Source organism: Hyla sarda, chromosome 5, assembly GCF_029499605.1.
Source record: "Hyla sarda isolate aHylSar1 chromosome 5, aHylSar1.hap1, whole genome shotgun sequence".
In the NCBI taxonomy this organism is placed as follows: Eukaryota; Metazoa; Chordata; class Amphibia; order Anura; family Hylidae; genus Hyla; species Hyla sarda.
Genome location: NC_079193.1, coordinates 62,750,988 through 62,766,809, shown reverse-complemented (window position 1 = coordinate 62,766,809; position 15,822 = coordinate 62,750,988).

Below are 15,822 nucleotides of genomic sequence, written 5' to 3'. Positions count from 1 at the left end.
AAGGATTAAAGGGGTTATCCAGGAAAAAACTTTTGTTTATATATCAACTGGCTCCAGAAAGTTAAACAGATTTGTAAATTACTTCTATTAAAAAATCTTAATCCTTTCAGTACTTATGAGCTTCTGACGTTTAGGTTGTTCTTTTCTGTCTAAGTAATCTCTGATGACGCGTGTCTCGGGAAACACCCAGTTTAGAAGAGGTTTGCTATGGGAATTTGCTTCTAAACTGGGTGTTTCCCAAGACACGTGTCATCTGAGATTACTTAGACAGAAAAGAACAACCTTAACTTCAGAAGCTCATAAGTACTGAAAGGATTAAGATTTTTTAATAGAAGAAATTTACAAATCTGGGAAAGAAATGTATAGAGTTGTGTAGCTCACGTAGTAGTAGATTGTACCTGAGGTTAAAGGTGTTGCCTTTACCCAAGAAGGCCTATAATTAAAATGTATGAAGGTAAATTTACCTTGAGGACTGGTTTTATATAAATTACGTTTATATACATTCATACATTTTAATTTACAAATCTGTTTAACTTTCTGGAACCAGTTGATATATATAAAAATTTTTTTTCCTGGAATACCCCTTTAAGAGAAAATAGAAGAATGGTCAGAACTCTGGCAACTGAAATTTAATTGGTTAATTGGACAAATGGTTAATTTCAAGATAACGCACCTGGGGCGTAAAAACCTTCGGGCAGAATATTTGACACAGTCCTGACCTCAGTATCTGAGGAGAAGGATTTAGAAGTAATTATTTCAGAAGACTTAAAGGTAGGAAGACAATGTAATAGAGCAGCAGGAAATGCTAGCAGAATGCTTGGATGTACAGGGAGAGGTATAAGCAGTAGAGAGAGAAGTGCTCATGCCGCTGTACAGAACACTGGTGAGGCCTCACTTGGAGTATTGTGTGCAGTACTGGAGGCCATATCTCCAGAAGGATGTAGATAATATAGAGAGTTCAGAGAAGATAGTAAACTAGTACATGGATTGCAGGATAAAACTTACCAGGAAAGGTTAAAGGACCTTAACATGTATAGAAGAAAGAAGAGACAGAGGGGATATGATAGAAACTTTTAAATACATAAAGGGGATCAACACGGTAAAGGAGGAGAGAAGATTTAAAAGAAGAAAAACTACCACAAGAGGACATAGTTTTAAATTAGAGGGGCAAAGGTTTATAAGTAATATAAGGAAGTATTACTTTACTGTGAGAGTAGTGGATGCATGGAATAACCTTCCTGCAGAAGTGGTCGCTGCAAATACAGTGAAGGAGTTTAACCATGCATGGGATAAGCATAAGGCTATCCTTCAGATAAGATAGGGCCAGGGACTATTCATAGGATTCAGATTATTTGGCAGACTAGATGGGCCAAATGGTTTTTATCTGCCGACACATTCTGTGTTTCTACCACAAAGTCCAGCGAGCCTTTTTAACCCCTTAAGGACCCTTGACATACGCACACATTATGACACGCCGGGCGGGGATCAGACCGGGATGCCTGCTGAAATCATTCAGCAGGCATCCCGTGCAAACGCCTAGGGGGGTCATCAGACCACCCCATGTCGGCGATCGTGGCAAATCGCAAGTGAATTCACACTTGCGATTTGGGCGATTTCGGGTCATTACGGGTCTATGGTGACCTGGTGACCCGGAATATAAGGGGGATTGCGGTTGTCTAAGACACCAACGATCCCCCTGAAGGTATAGGAGTGAGGTGGCAGATGTGTCACCCCTCCTATCCCTGCTATTGGCCGCCAGAAGCAACTACCAATAGCAGATCGGGGGTGGGGGGTTAACTTTCCTTTTCCCCATCCTGCCCACCCACAATAGGTGAAGCAGAACGGGGAAACGACAGAGGACCGGGCACCGAAGATCCACTTACCCATCCGGAGGCAGCAGGCAACGGAGATCGGCGGGTGACGATGTCCTGCGGCTGGATCCTACGGAAGCCGGTGAGTTGCCTAGCAAGATCTGGAGGGTACAGTTTGAGACCACTATACAGTGGTCTCTAACTGTAGCCCTTCAGATGTTGCAAAACTACAACTCTCAGCATGCCCAGATAGCTGTTTGGGCATGCTGGAATATGTAGTTTTGCAACAGCTGGAGGGCTACAGTTTGAGACCACTATACAGTGGTCTCTAAACTGTATCCCTCCAGATCTTGCAAAACTACAACTCCAAGCATTCCCAAACAGCTGTTTGCTGTCTGGGCATGCTGGGATTTGTGGTTTTGCAACATCTGGAGGGCCACAGTTTAGAGATCACTGTGGCCTTCCAGATGTTGCAAAACTGCAAATCCCAGCATGCCCAAACAGCAAACAGCTGTCTCGGCATACTGGGAGTTGTAGTTGCGTACCTCCAGCTGTTGCATAACTACATCTCTCAGCATGCCCTTTGGTGATCAGTACATGCTGGGAGTTGTAGTTTTGCAACAGCTGGAGGCCCACTGGTTGGAAAATACTGAGTTAGGTAACAGAAACTAACTGAACTTACATTGTCTACCCCAATAAAAATGAAAAACGTATTGTACAGCAGTGTTTCCAAAACGGAGCCTCTAGCTGTTGCAAAACAACAACTCCCAGCATTTCCGGACAGCCACTGACTGTCCATGCATGCTGGGAATTTAGCAACAGCTGGAGGCACCCTGTTTGGGAATCACTGGTGTAGAATACCCCTATGTCCACCCCTATGCATCCCTAATTTAGTCCTCAAATGCGCATGGCACTCTCTCCCTTCGGAGCCCTGTCGTATTTCAAGGAAACAGTTTAGGGCCACATATGGGGTATTTCCGTTCTCGAGAGAAATTGCACTGTAAATTTTGGGGGGCTTTTTCTCCTTTTACCCCTTATGAAAAGGAAAAGTTGGGGGCTACACCAGCTTGTTAGTGTAAAAAAATAAAAAAATTTACACTAACATGCTGGTATTGCCCCATACTTTTTATTTTCACATGCGTTAAAAGGAAAAAAAAAGACCCCCAAAATTTGTAATGCAATTTCTCCTGAGTACGGAAATACCCCATATGTGGACGTAAAATGTTCTGCGGACACACAACAAGGCTCAGGAGTGAGAGCGCACTATGTACATTTGAGGCCTAAATTGGTGATTTGCACAGGGGTGGCTGATTTTGCAGCGGTTCTGACATAAATGCAAAAAAAGAAATACCCACATGTGACCCCATTTTGGAAACTACACACCTCATGGAACGTAACAAGGGGTATAGTGCGCCTTAACACCCAACAGGTGTTTAATGAAAATTCTTCAAAATTGGATGTAAAAATGAAAAAAAAAAAAAAAAAAATTTTCACTAAAATGCTGGTGTTACCCTAAATTTTTCATTTTCACAAGGGGAAATAGGAAAAAAGCCCCCCAAAATTTGTAACCCCATTTCTTACCCCATGTGTGGATGTAAAGTGCTCTGTGGGCGAACTACAATGTTCAGAAGAGAGGGAGCGCCATTGGGCTTTTGAAGAGAAAATTTGTCCAGAATTGAAGGCCACATGTGTTTACAAAGCCCCCATGGTGCCAGAACATGTTCCCCTATTTTGGAAACTACACCCCTCACGTAATGCAATAAGGGGTACAGTGAACATTTACGCCCCACAGGTGTCTGAGAGATTTTTGGAACAGTCCACTGTTCCAAAGATCTGTCAAACGCCAGTGGGGTGTAAATACTCACTGCACCCCTTATTAAATTCTGTGAGGGGTGTAGTTTCCAAAATAGGGTCACATGTGGGGGGTCCACTGTTCTGGCAGCACGGGGGACTTTGTAAACGCACATGGCCCCTGACTTCCATTCCAAACAATTTTTTTCCCAAAAGCTCAATGGCGCTCCTTCTCTTCTGAGCATTGTAGTGCGCCAGCAGAGCACTTGACGTCCGCACATGGGGTATTTCCATACTCAGAAGAGATGGGGTTAAAAATTTTGGAGGGCATTTTGTCCTATTATCCCTTGTAAAAAATTTTAATTTGAGAGAAAACCAGCATTTTAGTGAAAAAATAAATCATTTACACATCCAAATTTAACAAAAAGTCGTCAAACACCTGTGGGGTGTTCAAGCTCACTGGACCCCTTGTTACGTGCCTTGATGGGTGTAGTTTCCAAAATAGTATGCCATGTGTATTTTTTTTGCTGTTCTGGCACCATAGGGGCTTCTTAAATGTGACATGCCCCCCAAAAACCATTTCAGCAAAATTTGTTTTCAAAAGCCAAATGTGACTCCTTCTTTTCTGAGCATTGTAATTTGCCCGCAAAGCATTTTACCTCCTAACATGGGGTATTTCCATACTCAGAAGAGATGGGGTTACAAATTTTGACGGTCATTTTGTCCTATTATCCTCTGTAAAAATTTTAAATTTGAGGGAAAACTAGCATTTTAGTGAAAAAAAAATCATTTACACATCCAACTTTAACGAAAAGTCATCAAACACCTGTGGGGTGTTAAGGCTCACTGAACCCCTTGATACGTGCCTTTAGGGGTGTAGTTTCCAAAATTGTATGCCATGTGTTTTTTTTTTTTTTTTTTGCTGTTCTGGCACCATAGGGGCTTGGGCTTCCTAAATGTGACATGCCTCCCAAAAACCATTTCAGAAAAACTCACTCTCCAAAATCCCACTGTTGCTCCTTTCCTTCTGAGCCCTCTACTGCACCCACCGGACACTTGACATACACATATGAGATATTTTCTTACTCGAGAGAAATTGGGTTACACATTTTATGAAGATTTCTCTCCTCTTACCCCTTGTAAAAATTCAATAACTGCGTCTACAAGAACATGCCAGTGTAAAAAATTAAGATTTTGAATTTTCTCCTTCAATTTGCTGCTTTTCCTGTGAAACATCTAAAGGGTTAAAAAAAACTTTTGAATGTCATTTTGAATACTTTGAGGGGTGCAGTTTTTATAATGGGGTCATTTATGGGGTATTTCTAATATGAAGGCCCTTCAAATCCACTTCAAAACAGAAATGGTCCCTGAAAAATTCCGATTTTGAAAATTTTGTGAAAAATTGGAAAATTGCTGCTGAACTTTGAAGCCCTCTGATGTCTTCCAAAAGTAAAAACATGTCAACTTTATGATGCAAACATAAAGTAGACATATTGTATATGTGAATCAATATATAATTTATTTGGAATATTCATTTTCCTTATAAGCAGAGAGCTTCAAAGTTAAAAAAAAAATGCTAAATTTTCTATTTTTTCATCAAGAAATTATGCAAGTATCGACAAAATTTTACCACTAACATAAAGTGGAATATGTCACAAAAAACCTATCTCGGAATCAGAATGAAAGGTAAAAGCATCCCAGAGTTATTAATGTTTAAAGTGACAGTGGTGAGATGTGCAAAAAATGGCCGGATCCTACACTGAAAATAGGCTGGGTTCTTAAGGGGTTAAGGGCTGATACAAAAGAGAAAACACAACAAGCAGTGACCTAAGCAAAACTGTGCTGTGGCAGACCTGTATGATAGTGATGCATATGCAAAGTGCCCTAAACACAGCATATCTCTTTACTCCACAAACACCAGTTACATCTTCCTGTTTGGGACATAAAAACCAAAACACTACAATAGAGTCACTTAATGATAACAAAAGCAAAATATTTTACTGGTATACTTTAAAACCAAAACACATATGAAAAAGGAGGAAAAACATCAAGAAAATGCAGCATCAAAGGACATCCTACATAAGACTGGATTGTAATCAAAGGGTATAGCTCATACTTATATAATAGTCTAAATAATTGCAAACAATGGCATATAATATGCATAGGCTCATGAAAGTGCAAGCAAGTAAAGTGCTGTGTGCTGACAATTACAAACATATACCACAATAAAATATCGTAACAAAATATGATACCCACAATTCCACAATGGAGGATACAATGCCGGGGCCGCGATGATGCCACGCCAACATGCGTTTCAGCATATTGACCCTCGTCTGGGAGTGGCCAGCGTGCCGAAATGCGCATTGGAGTGGCGTGCTGAGGGGGAACAAGAAGGCCATGTTCACACATCAGAAGTTCTTACTGAGAGGAATAGTGGGGATAATAAAGAGGAGTTTAAAGAGGAGGATGTCAGCAGGCCTTTAGGTCTGAGCAGCTCAGGAGCAAGTGACATGACACTGGTGCTGGTTCTGAAAGCTTGCGAAAAAAAAGGTTCTAGAAAAATGGTACAGTCAGGTAGTGCTGTACCTAGCTATTTACAGAATCCTGCTATGGGGAAATTCTTTACTCTGTTACCAGATGCAGAAAAGCAGGCACAGTGCTGTATCTGCAGAGAAAAAGAAAGACCCAGGCAGGGTCTGAATTTAGGAACTAGTCCCCTCGTCAGCACATGGAGAGGTATCACAAAGCCTGGCTAGAAATATACCTAGTTTACCAATGCCTGCTGTCTGGTGGCTATAGCCAACTGCACCTCACCACTGCATGTTGACCACTGGTTACAGTTACCATTAGTTCCCGCTGTGCACAATCATGTGACAGGCCACTCCATGCAGTTGTTTGTGTGTAACACAGTGCGTGCAGTGCAAAATTTGACAAACCTCCAATCATCAAATTCCTGCTGTTCACTACTACCAGTCCCTGTAGTCCGCCATCACATTTGCTGATGCCATTTCCAACCAGGCCTGGGCTGCCTGTCTGGCAATCTTTGAAAAAATAAAGTTTCATAACCCCCTGCTGTAAGCAAGCTACTACTTTCCCTCCATTAAACCACTATGCAATGACGGTTGCTCTTGGGTGCAACCTCCAGCTGGCTGGGGAAAAATTCAAAAGACTAATCTTCTTTAACCCCTTAAAGATCAAGGCCATTTTCGCATTAAGGACCAGGCTAATTTTAGTTTTTTCCTCCTCCCCTTCTAAAAATCATAACGCTTTAAATTTTGCACCAACAGACCCATATAAGGGCTTTTTTCATCACCAATTTTAATTTGCAATAACATACCTTATTTTATACCAAAATCTGCAGAAAAACAAGAAAAACATTATTTGTGGGGTTGGGGGGGGGGGGAGGGGGAGGAGAAAAACATTTTGTAACTTTTGGGGGCTTTTGTTCCTACAGAGTGCACTTTTCGGTAACAATGACACCTTACCTTTATTCTGTAGGTCCATACGGTTAAATGGATACCCAATTTTCAAATGTTTTATTTCTTTTTACTACTTTAAAACAATTCTAACTACTTGCACCAAAATTAGTATGTTTAAAATTGTGATCTCCTGACCCCCCCCCCCCCATAACTTTTTTTTATTTTTCTGCAAATGGGGCTATATGGGGGCTAATTTTTTGCACCATGATCTGTAGTATTTATTGTTTTTATTAGATGGGACTTTATGATTGATTTTTATTAATTTTATTTATGGTATATGAAGTGACCAAAAATTTGCAATTTTGGATTTTGGTATTTTTTTTATGTGTACGCCATTAACCGTGTGGTTTAACTAACCTAATATTTATGCACGCGGTGGTACCACATATGATTATTTTTATTACATTAGTTTAAAAAAAATTTGAAAAGGGGGATTCAAACTTTTATTAGGAAGGGGTTAATTCACTGTTAACTTTTTTTTTAAACACTTTATGTAGGGAGGCTATTTCATGCAATCTTTCGATTGCATACACTGTTCAATGTTGAGCTTTGGTTCAGCATTGATCATTGTTATTGGTGCTCTGCTCTTTCAGCCTGCTGAGGCTTCCTGAAGTAGCAGAGGACTGATTAGATGGCAAGAAGGCAGGTAAAGGGCCCTCCTGCCATCCACTCAGCTGATTGGGACATCGCGGTTTCACTGCGATGGTCCCGATCAGCTCCGCTGGGATTGTTAATGCCGCCATTAACTAGCAGTCTACTACAACTCCCACCAATCAACCACTACGTCACCACCATCACCTTTAATGTTGCAAGTTCCAGCCAGGCATGGGCTGCCTGCCTGGGGCAAAATTCGAAAAAAAAACATATTTTGTCCCTGTTTGGCTCACGTGCTAAATCTTGTCGTCAAGCGTTTCCTGAGAACTTGCACCGGTCTCAGCGATGTTCTGGCTATGTGTCGTAAAATGTGTGTTCAGCTTAGCCGTTCATTTGGTTTCAAACATTCCTTGACCTACAGCGCCAATATGGTCAGCCACCTCACCACCTCCTGTGACTTCGAGCCAGGTAAGGCTGGCAAAATTGGAAATCTTTTAGGAACCTGTTGCTTCCAGCTAGGTCTGGGTCGCCTGGCTGGCAAAATTCAAAAAAATTCTGTGCCAAATGACACCGATTACATAGTACTACCACCACCCCAGCTGTACGCTAGATACTACTAGTAAAATCAGTCCGCCATCACATGCTGTATGCTAGTAACATCAGTCAGCCACCACCTGGTGTACGCTGGCTACTACTAGTTACACAAATCCATCACCCTAATTCAGGCCTACACGTTCACAATCCATCATCCCCCAAAAAAGGGATAATTTTTTCAGTTTTTCATACAAAAGCTATTTCTTCTTCACTATTTTACAACACCAATTCTGTTACTACTCCCAATAAAAAGGATACATTTTGGAATGCTTGGAAAAATCTATGCCGTCTTCTTCACTTGCTAGAAGTTATAACCTGTTCCTAGTCCCAAGAAGGGATAATTATTGGAAAGCTTGGATAAGCCATGCCGTCTTCACTTGCCAGACTCAAAACCTGTTTCTACTCCCAAAAAAAGGATAATTTTTGGCCTGCTTGGAAAAAGCCACTGTGTCTTCCGATACCTCTGTGTGCATTTTAACACTGGCAGGCATCTACCAATAACCAGGGATACTTAATGCCCCTTTATTTGTGCTTTGGCCTAAAAAAGTAGGCGATCTGTAATAGTTCCCATGGGTTACCGAATGTTGCCATAACTGAGCCTTAAAACCACTTTAAGGCTAGGTTTATACTTGGTTTTTTTTTGGTACACAAATCCATTTTGTACACAAATCCATTTTTAAGCGTAGTGGAGCGTATTGTACTCCCTTCATATACGCACTAAGTATGTCAGGCAGAGAAGTGCCAGAACATGCACAGAGGAGTGGCAGAGGCCTAAATTCATCAAGCAGAGGTTGCAGCAGACTAGGGGCGAGTTGCAGCAGGAGTCGAAGCATGAGGCCTGAGTTCCCAGTATCAGCTAGTGGTCATGTCTCGACCATCAACACATCTTCCGTCATTGATTGGTTAACACGGTCATCCACTTCATTACAAGTGACATATGACACCCCCAGTCAACAGTCGATGGGTTCCTCGGATACAACCCTCAACCCTCAGTTGGCATGGCCCGGGAGCAGTCCCTGTCCTCCCATTGCCTCTGTCCTATGCTATTCTCTCCCCCACAGAAGTATCTTATGCTGCGGGTTCAGCTCCACTATTTAGTGAGGACGATCTAGAGGACAGTCAGCAAGAAGTGGAGGAGACATCTGCTGCTTCCTCCGCTAGGCGGGCAAGTAGTGATGAGGAGAGTGGCGTGGGAGGTGGTGTTGTGAGTGTTCAGGCTCTTAAAGCAGACACTGTTGAGGAACCTGAGGAGGAGATCAGTGACGTGCAGAAACAACTCGATGATGATGATGATGATGAAGCCGATTGCACTTGGAAGCCGGGTGCAGAAGGGGCTTTATCATCATCAGGAGAAGAGGGTTGCAGGTTGCCCATGAGGCAGTAGTTGAGCCAGCAAGGTGGTAACATGGTTGGCATTCAGCATGGTGACAGAAATGGAAAGTCTGGAGCCAAACGTGCCCTGAGTAGACCACCTGCTTCGCGGCAGCCTACCTTTCCATGAGGTAGTGAAACAGGGTTCCTGGGGATGGCGGCAGTAGCAGTCAATCAGTGTGGACTGTTGGGGGGGGGGGGGAAATCAGCTACTTGGCAGTGTGGCAGTTTTTCATCAAGCATTCGGGGGAGGTTAACATGGTCACATGCAAGATGTATCGACAGAAGGTGAAGTGTGGCCAGGGTTCCAATGTTGGCACCACGGCCCTGCGTCAACATATGCAGCGTCACCATAAAGCCGCCTGGGAGAACCGTGGCTCCAATGTGGTGGTTCAGTCTGCTGCATCACCAAGTGACATGCTGCTCCCTGTTTCAGCCAGCCAAGGCTCCACCACCTCAGCTGAAGGGAGCTGTGTGTCATACCCATCTTCTGTCGCTCCAGATGTTCCTGCTCCTCCTACTTCGAGCCAGTCGTTTCCTAGCAATTCATTAGCGAAGCCATGTCCAAGAGACAACAGTATGAGCCCACTCATCCAATGGCGCAGAAGCTGAATGTGCTCCTGTCTAAGTTGCTGGTGCTGCAGTCCCTCCATTTTCAAGTGGTGGGAGAGTCGAGGGGGAGAGTCCCAGGCAGTCATTTCTTTGCGAAGAAGGCAGTACCAGCCCTGCACAATTTTGTGGAACAGAAGATGGGCCAGTTTTTGAGCCTGTCGGTGTGTACCAAAGTGCACGACAGCGCCGACTTGTGGAGCTGTAACTACGGTCAGGGACAATACATGTCCTTTATGGCCCACTGGGTGAATGTGGTTCCTGCCCAGCCACAACAGCAACTCGGACAGGTCACGCTCCACGCTCTCAGGCTGTTGGTCCTGTGACAGTGTGCGACTCCGACTCCTCATCCTCCACTGCACGGACAAGTCTCAGTGCCCCTCCAGCATACCATGTGTGCAGGGCACGGCGATGTCACGCTGTTCTTCACATGGTTTACGTTGTCGAACGGAGTCCCACAGGTGAGGAACTGATAAAAGTCATTCATCAAGAATTGAATCATGGCTTACTCCACGAAAGCTGGAAATGGGAACCATGGTGACCGACAACAGGAAGAACATCTTGTCTGCGCTGCGACATTGAAGCCTGAGCCATGCTCCCTGCATGGCATATGTGTTCAATCTGGTTGTCAAGTGGTTCCTGAAGTGTTTTCCCCATCTGCAAGACATCCTAACAATAGGAAGGATACTTTGCATGCCCTTCAGCCACTCGTACACCGCAAAGCACACCCTCCTTGAGCTGCAGCGTCAGAACGGCATCCCCCAACATAGTCTGATTTGCGACGTTTCCATGCATTGGAATTCCACCCTCCATATGTTGGAACGACTATACAAACAGAGAAAAGCCTTTACTGATTTTTTGATGATCCAAGAGGATAGGGGAACTTCAATGTCAACCAGTGGCAGCTCATACGTGGCATCTGCCATTTGCTCAGGCTCTTCAAGGAAGCCACATTATTAGTCAGTTGCCAAGATTACGGGATGAACAATGTAATTCCACTGCTTCATCTACTACAACACATGTTGGAAACAATGTCTTGTCAGGGTACTGGAGACATGGCACCAACGTCTCATGGCCACATGAGCTCTGTGGGGGCTGAACTGGAGGAGGAGGGGAAGGGACACAGTGGAGCACAGTTTAGGTTTCGGGAGATGGGCAGTTTTTCTAGTCATCGGACAGGAGAGGAGGAGCAGGAGCAGCTAGAGGAGCTAGAGGGTTATGAGGAAGGTGAGACAGGGGACCCAGACACACCGTGGCAGTATGCAGTGGAGATGGAGGCAGGGAGTCCCTCCGAGTCACTTGCATAAATGGCACGATGCATGCTCACTTGCTTGCGTAGTGACCACTGAATTGTCACCATTCGGCAGCGGGAGGACTTCTGGCTCTCCATCTTATTGGACCTTCGCTACTGGCACAAAATGGGGCCTTTTTTACACCCACTGAGAAGGAAGACAAACTGACCTATTACAGAGACATCCTACGTAGTCAGTTGGCCGAGGCCTATTTGCGCCAATGTCCATCCTCTCCCGGGTCCTCTGCGCTTACCTTCCACTGCCATAGCTGCTAGGGAGGGTGGGATGGCAGGACCTGAACCAGCAGGTGGTGGCATACCTTGACATGACCATGCCAACACACCTTGAAGATCCGCTGGCTTTCTGGGCAGTCAAACTTGATTTGTGGCCGCAACTAGCAGAATTTGCCCTGGAAAAGCTGTCCTGCCCGGCCAGAAGTGTGCCATCAGAGCGGGTGTTTAGTGCGGCGGGGGCCATAGTCACCCCAAGGAGAACTCGTCCGTCTATTGTAACTGGTGGGGGAAAACACGTCCCCTGTAAGGCCCTACTCTCACATTATTAATTCCCTTCTTGGCAAGTGTTACTCACCCTAAAAAGGGCGGCCCCACACAGGAACCTCTCCCTATTTCCACCTACAAACACTGCCATTTAAAAAATAAAAATTTGGGTCCATATATTTTATCCTAAGCATATTATTAAAAGTTAAGTTTTATGTAGTGCGCATTCTCAATATTTACTTGTGCACACTAACACTTTTCCAAAAGAGACCATTTTCTTCTGCCAACCTGCTTCAGCTACTATTCTGATCCTGCCACCCGCCTGATGCCACACATCTGATGCCAAGATCTCCTTTTTTCACCCACCTTCGTCACCAGGTACTGGTATTGCCAACCACCGCACCACTTTTTCACCGGGTCACTTTCAGGAACCCTCGATGCTGCTGTTGCCACCTCCAGGCTGTCTCATTCTTCCACCATATGTTCTCCTCCTGTTGATGCCAGCTCCAAGCTGTCTCATACTGCCACCATTTGTTCTCCTCATGCTGCCGCCACCTCCACACTGTGTCATTCAGCCACTATATGGTCTCCTCATTCTTACGCCACCTCTATGCTGTGTCATTCAGAAACTATATGCTGCTACCAACTCCAGGCTGTGCCATTCAGCCACTGAGTGGTCTACTCATGCTGCTGCCAACTCCAGGCTGTGTCATTCAGCCACTGAGTGGTCTCCTCATGCTGCTGTCAACTCCAGGCTGTGTTATTCAGCCACTATGTGGTCTCCTCATGCGGCCGCCACTGCCACACTGTGTAATTCAGCCACTATATGGTCTCCTCATGCTTCCGCCACCTCCAGGCTGTGTCATTCAGCCACTATATGTTCTCCTTATGTTGCCGCCACCTTACACGCTGTTTCATTCAGCCACTATATGGTTCTCCTCATGCTGCTGCAACCTCCACCCTGTGCCATTCAGCCACTATATGGTCTCCTCATACTGATGCCACCTCCAGGCTCTGTCATTGTGCCGCTCTGTGACAGTGATTCTAATAGCGATGCCTCTGATCTACATGTCATACTGAATAACAGTATTTATTTTGTTCTGTATTTGTGTATCTCTATCATTTTCCCTTTAGTATGGTAATTGTGTTTATTTTTAATAATTAGCTTAATGAAGTTTGTTATTGAAAACAAACCTCTCATTTTTCATTTTCTGTCAGTCCTTTCCCTCAATTAAGATTCATATTCAAGTAATAATCACCTAATTAATTATGAAAAATATTTTCAAATTGTTTAACTATAAGATCCTTCCTAAGGTTTGCAATTCCATGGGGGACAGAGAACTTTGCTGGAAGAACTTACTGCCAGTAGCGCACTGTCCTTGTGGACTGGAGACATTCATTTATAATCCTCTTAATCAAGGCAGAAGCCTCATACCATTAATTGACAGGAGCCGCAGTCCTCCCGGGATTCTCTTTTGCTTCTTAGAATTACTAAGAAAGGAATTTGGCCTAAATAGTTTTAATAAGTTCTAATAGATTTCAAAAATTACATTGCCTTTAAAATCTTTATTGTAGCTTGTAGTTGTTACATTTTATAATTTTTTTCATAAATACATGCAATCGATTATATTGAAACTATGCTCATAGTAAGTAGATCAGAAGTGTGATGCATTGTTATAAATAAGGCACAGGTTGCTTTGTCTTTTTAGTACTTATATATTAATGCATTAGCATGTAGCTACTCTGGTTTTCTGTTTTGTGTAAAAACTAGTAAAAACTCTTTGTTCACCGAGGTCTCCACAGTGCTGCACCATCATACCTTTTCACCACTTGCTGCACTAATTACCTATGACTCTCACCTTCTTTTTTATACCTTTTCACTTCAGTCTGTAGGACAAGCATAAAATGTATTAGGAAGCCAGAAAAAAAATTGTGTGCCAAAATTGAAAAGAGATATTGTTACGCCGAGCGCTCCGGGTCCCCGCTCCTCCCCGGAGCGCTCGCTACACTCTCCTCACTGCAGCGCTCCGGTCAGATCCACTGACCCGGGGCGCTGCGATACCGCCTCCAGCCGGGATGCGATTCGCGATGCGGGTAGCGCCCGCTCGCGATGCGCACCCCGGCTCCCGTACCTGACTCGCTCCCCGTCGGTCCTGTCCCGGCGCGCGCGGCCCCGCTCCCTAGGGCGCGCGCGCGCCGGGTCTTTGCGATTTAAAGGGCCACTGCGCCGCTGATTGGCGCAGTGGTTCCAATTAGTCTGATCACCTGTGCACTTCCCTATATCACCTCACTTCCCCTGCACTTCCTTGCCGGATCTTGTTGCCATTGTGCCAGTGAAAGCGTTCCTTGTGTGTTCCTAGCCTGTGTTCCAGACCTCCTGCCGTTGCCCCTGACTACGATCCTTGCTGCCTGCCCCGACCTTCTGCTACGTCCGACCTTGCTTCTGTCTACTCCCTTGTACCGCGCCTATCTTCAGCAGCCAGAGAGGTGAGCCGTTGCTAGTGGATACGACCTGGTCACTACCGCCGCAGTAAGACCATCCCGCTTTGCGGCGGGCTCTGGTGAAAACCAGTAGTGACTTAGAACCGGTCCACTATCACGGTCCTCGCCATCCCTCTCTGGCACAGAGGATCCACCTCCTGCCAGCCGGCATCGTGACAGTAGATCCGGCCATGGATCCCGCTGAAGTTCCTCTGCCAGTTGTCGCTGACCTCACCACGGTGGTCGCCCAGCAGTCACAACAGATAGCGCAACAAGGCCAACAGCTGTCTCAACTGACCGTTATGCTACAGCAGTTACTACCACAGCTTCAGCAATCATCTCCTCCGCCAGCTCCTGCACCTCCTCCGCAGCGAGTGGCCGCTTCTGGTTTACGCCTATCCTTGCCGGATAAATTTGATGGGGACTCTAAGTTTTGCCGTGGCTTTCTTTCCCAATGCTCCCTGCACTTGGAGATGATGTCGGACCAGTTTCCCACTGAAAGGTCTAAGGTGGCTTTCGTAGTCAGCCTTCTGTCTGGAAAAGCCCTGTCTTGGGCCACACCGCTCTGGGACCGCAATGACCCCGTCACTGCCTCTGTACACTCCTTCTTCTCGGAAATCCGAAGTGTCTTTGAGGAACCTCCCCGAGCCTCTTCTGCTGAGACTGCCCTGTTGAACCTGGTCCAGGGTAATTCTTCCGTTGGCGAGTATGCCGTACAATTCCGTACTCTTGCTTCAGAATTATCCTGGAATAATGAGGCCCTCTGCGCGACCTTTAAAAAAGGCCTATCCAGCAACATTAAAGATGTTCTGGCCGCACGAGAAATCCCTGCTAATCTACATGAACTCATTCACCTAGCCACTCGCATTGACATGCGTTTTTCCGAAAGGCGTCAGGAGCTCCGCCAGGATATGGACTCTGTTCGCACGAGGCGTTTCTTCTCCTCGGCTCCTCTCTCCTCTGGTCCCCTGCAATCCGTTCCTGTGCCTCCCGCCGTGGAGGCTATGCAGGTCGACCGGTCTCGCCTGACACCTCAAGAGAGGACACGACGCCGCATGGAGAACCTCTGCCTGTACTGTGCTAGTACCGAACACTTCCTGAAGGATTGTCCTATCCGTCCTCCCCGCCTGGAAAGACGTACGCTGACTCCGCACAAAGGTGAGACAGTCCTTGATGTCTACTCTGCTTCTCCACGTCTTACTGTGCCTGTGCGGATGTCTGCCTCTGCCTTCTCCTTCTCTACTATGGCCTTCTTGGACTCCGGATCTGCAGGAAATTTTATTTTGGCCTCTCTCGTCAACAG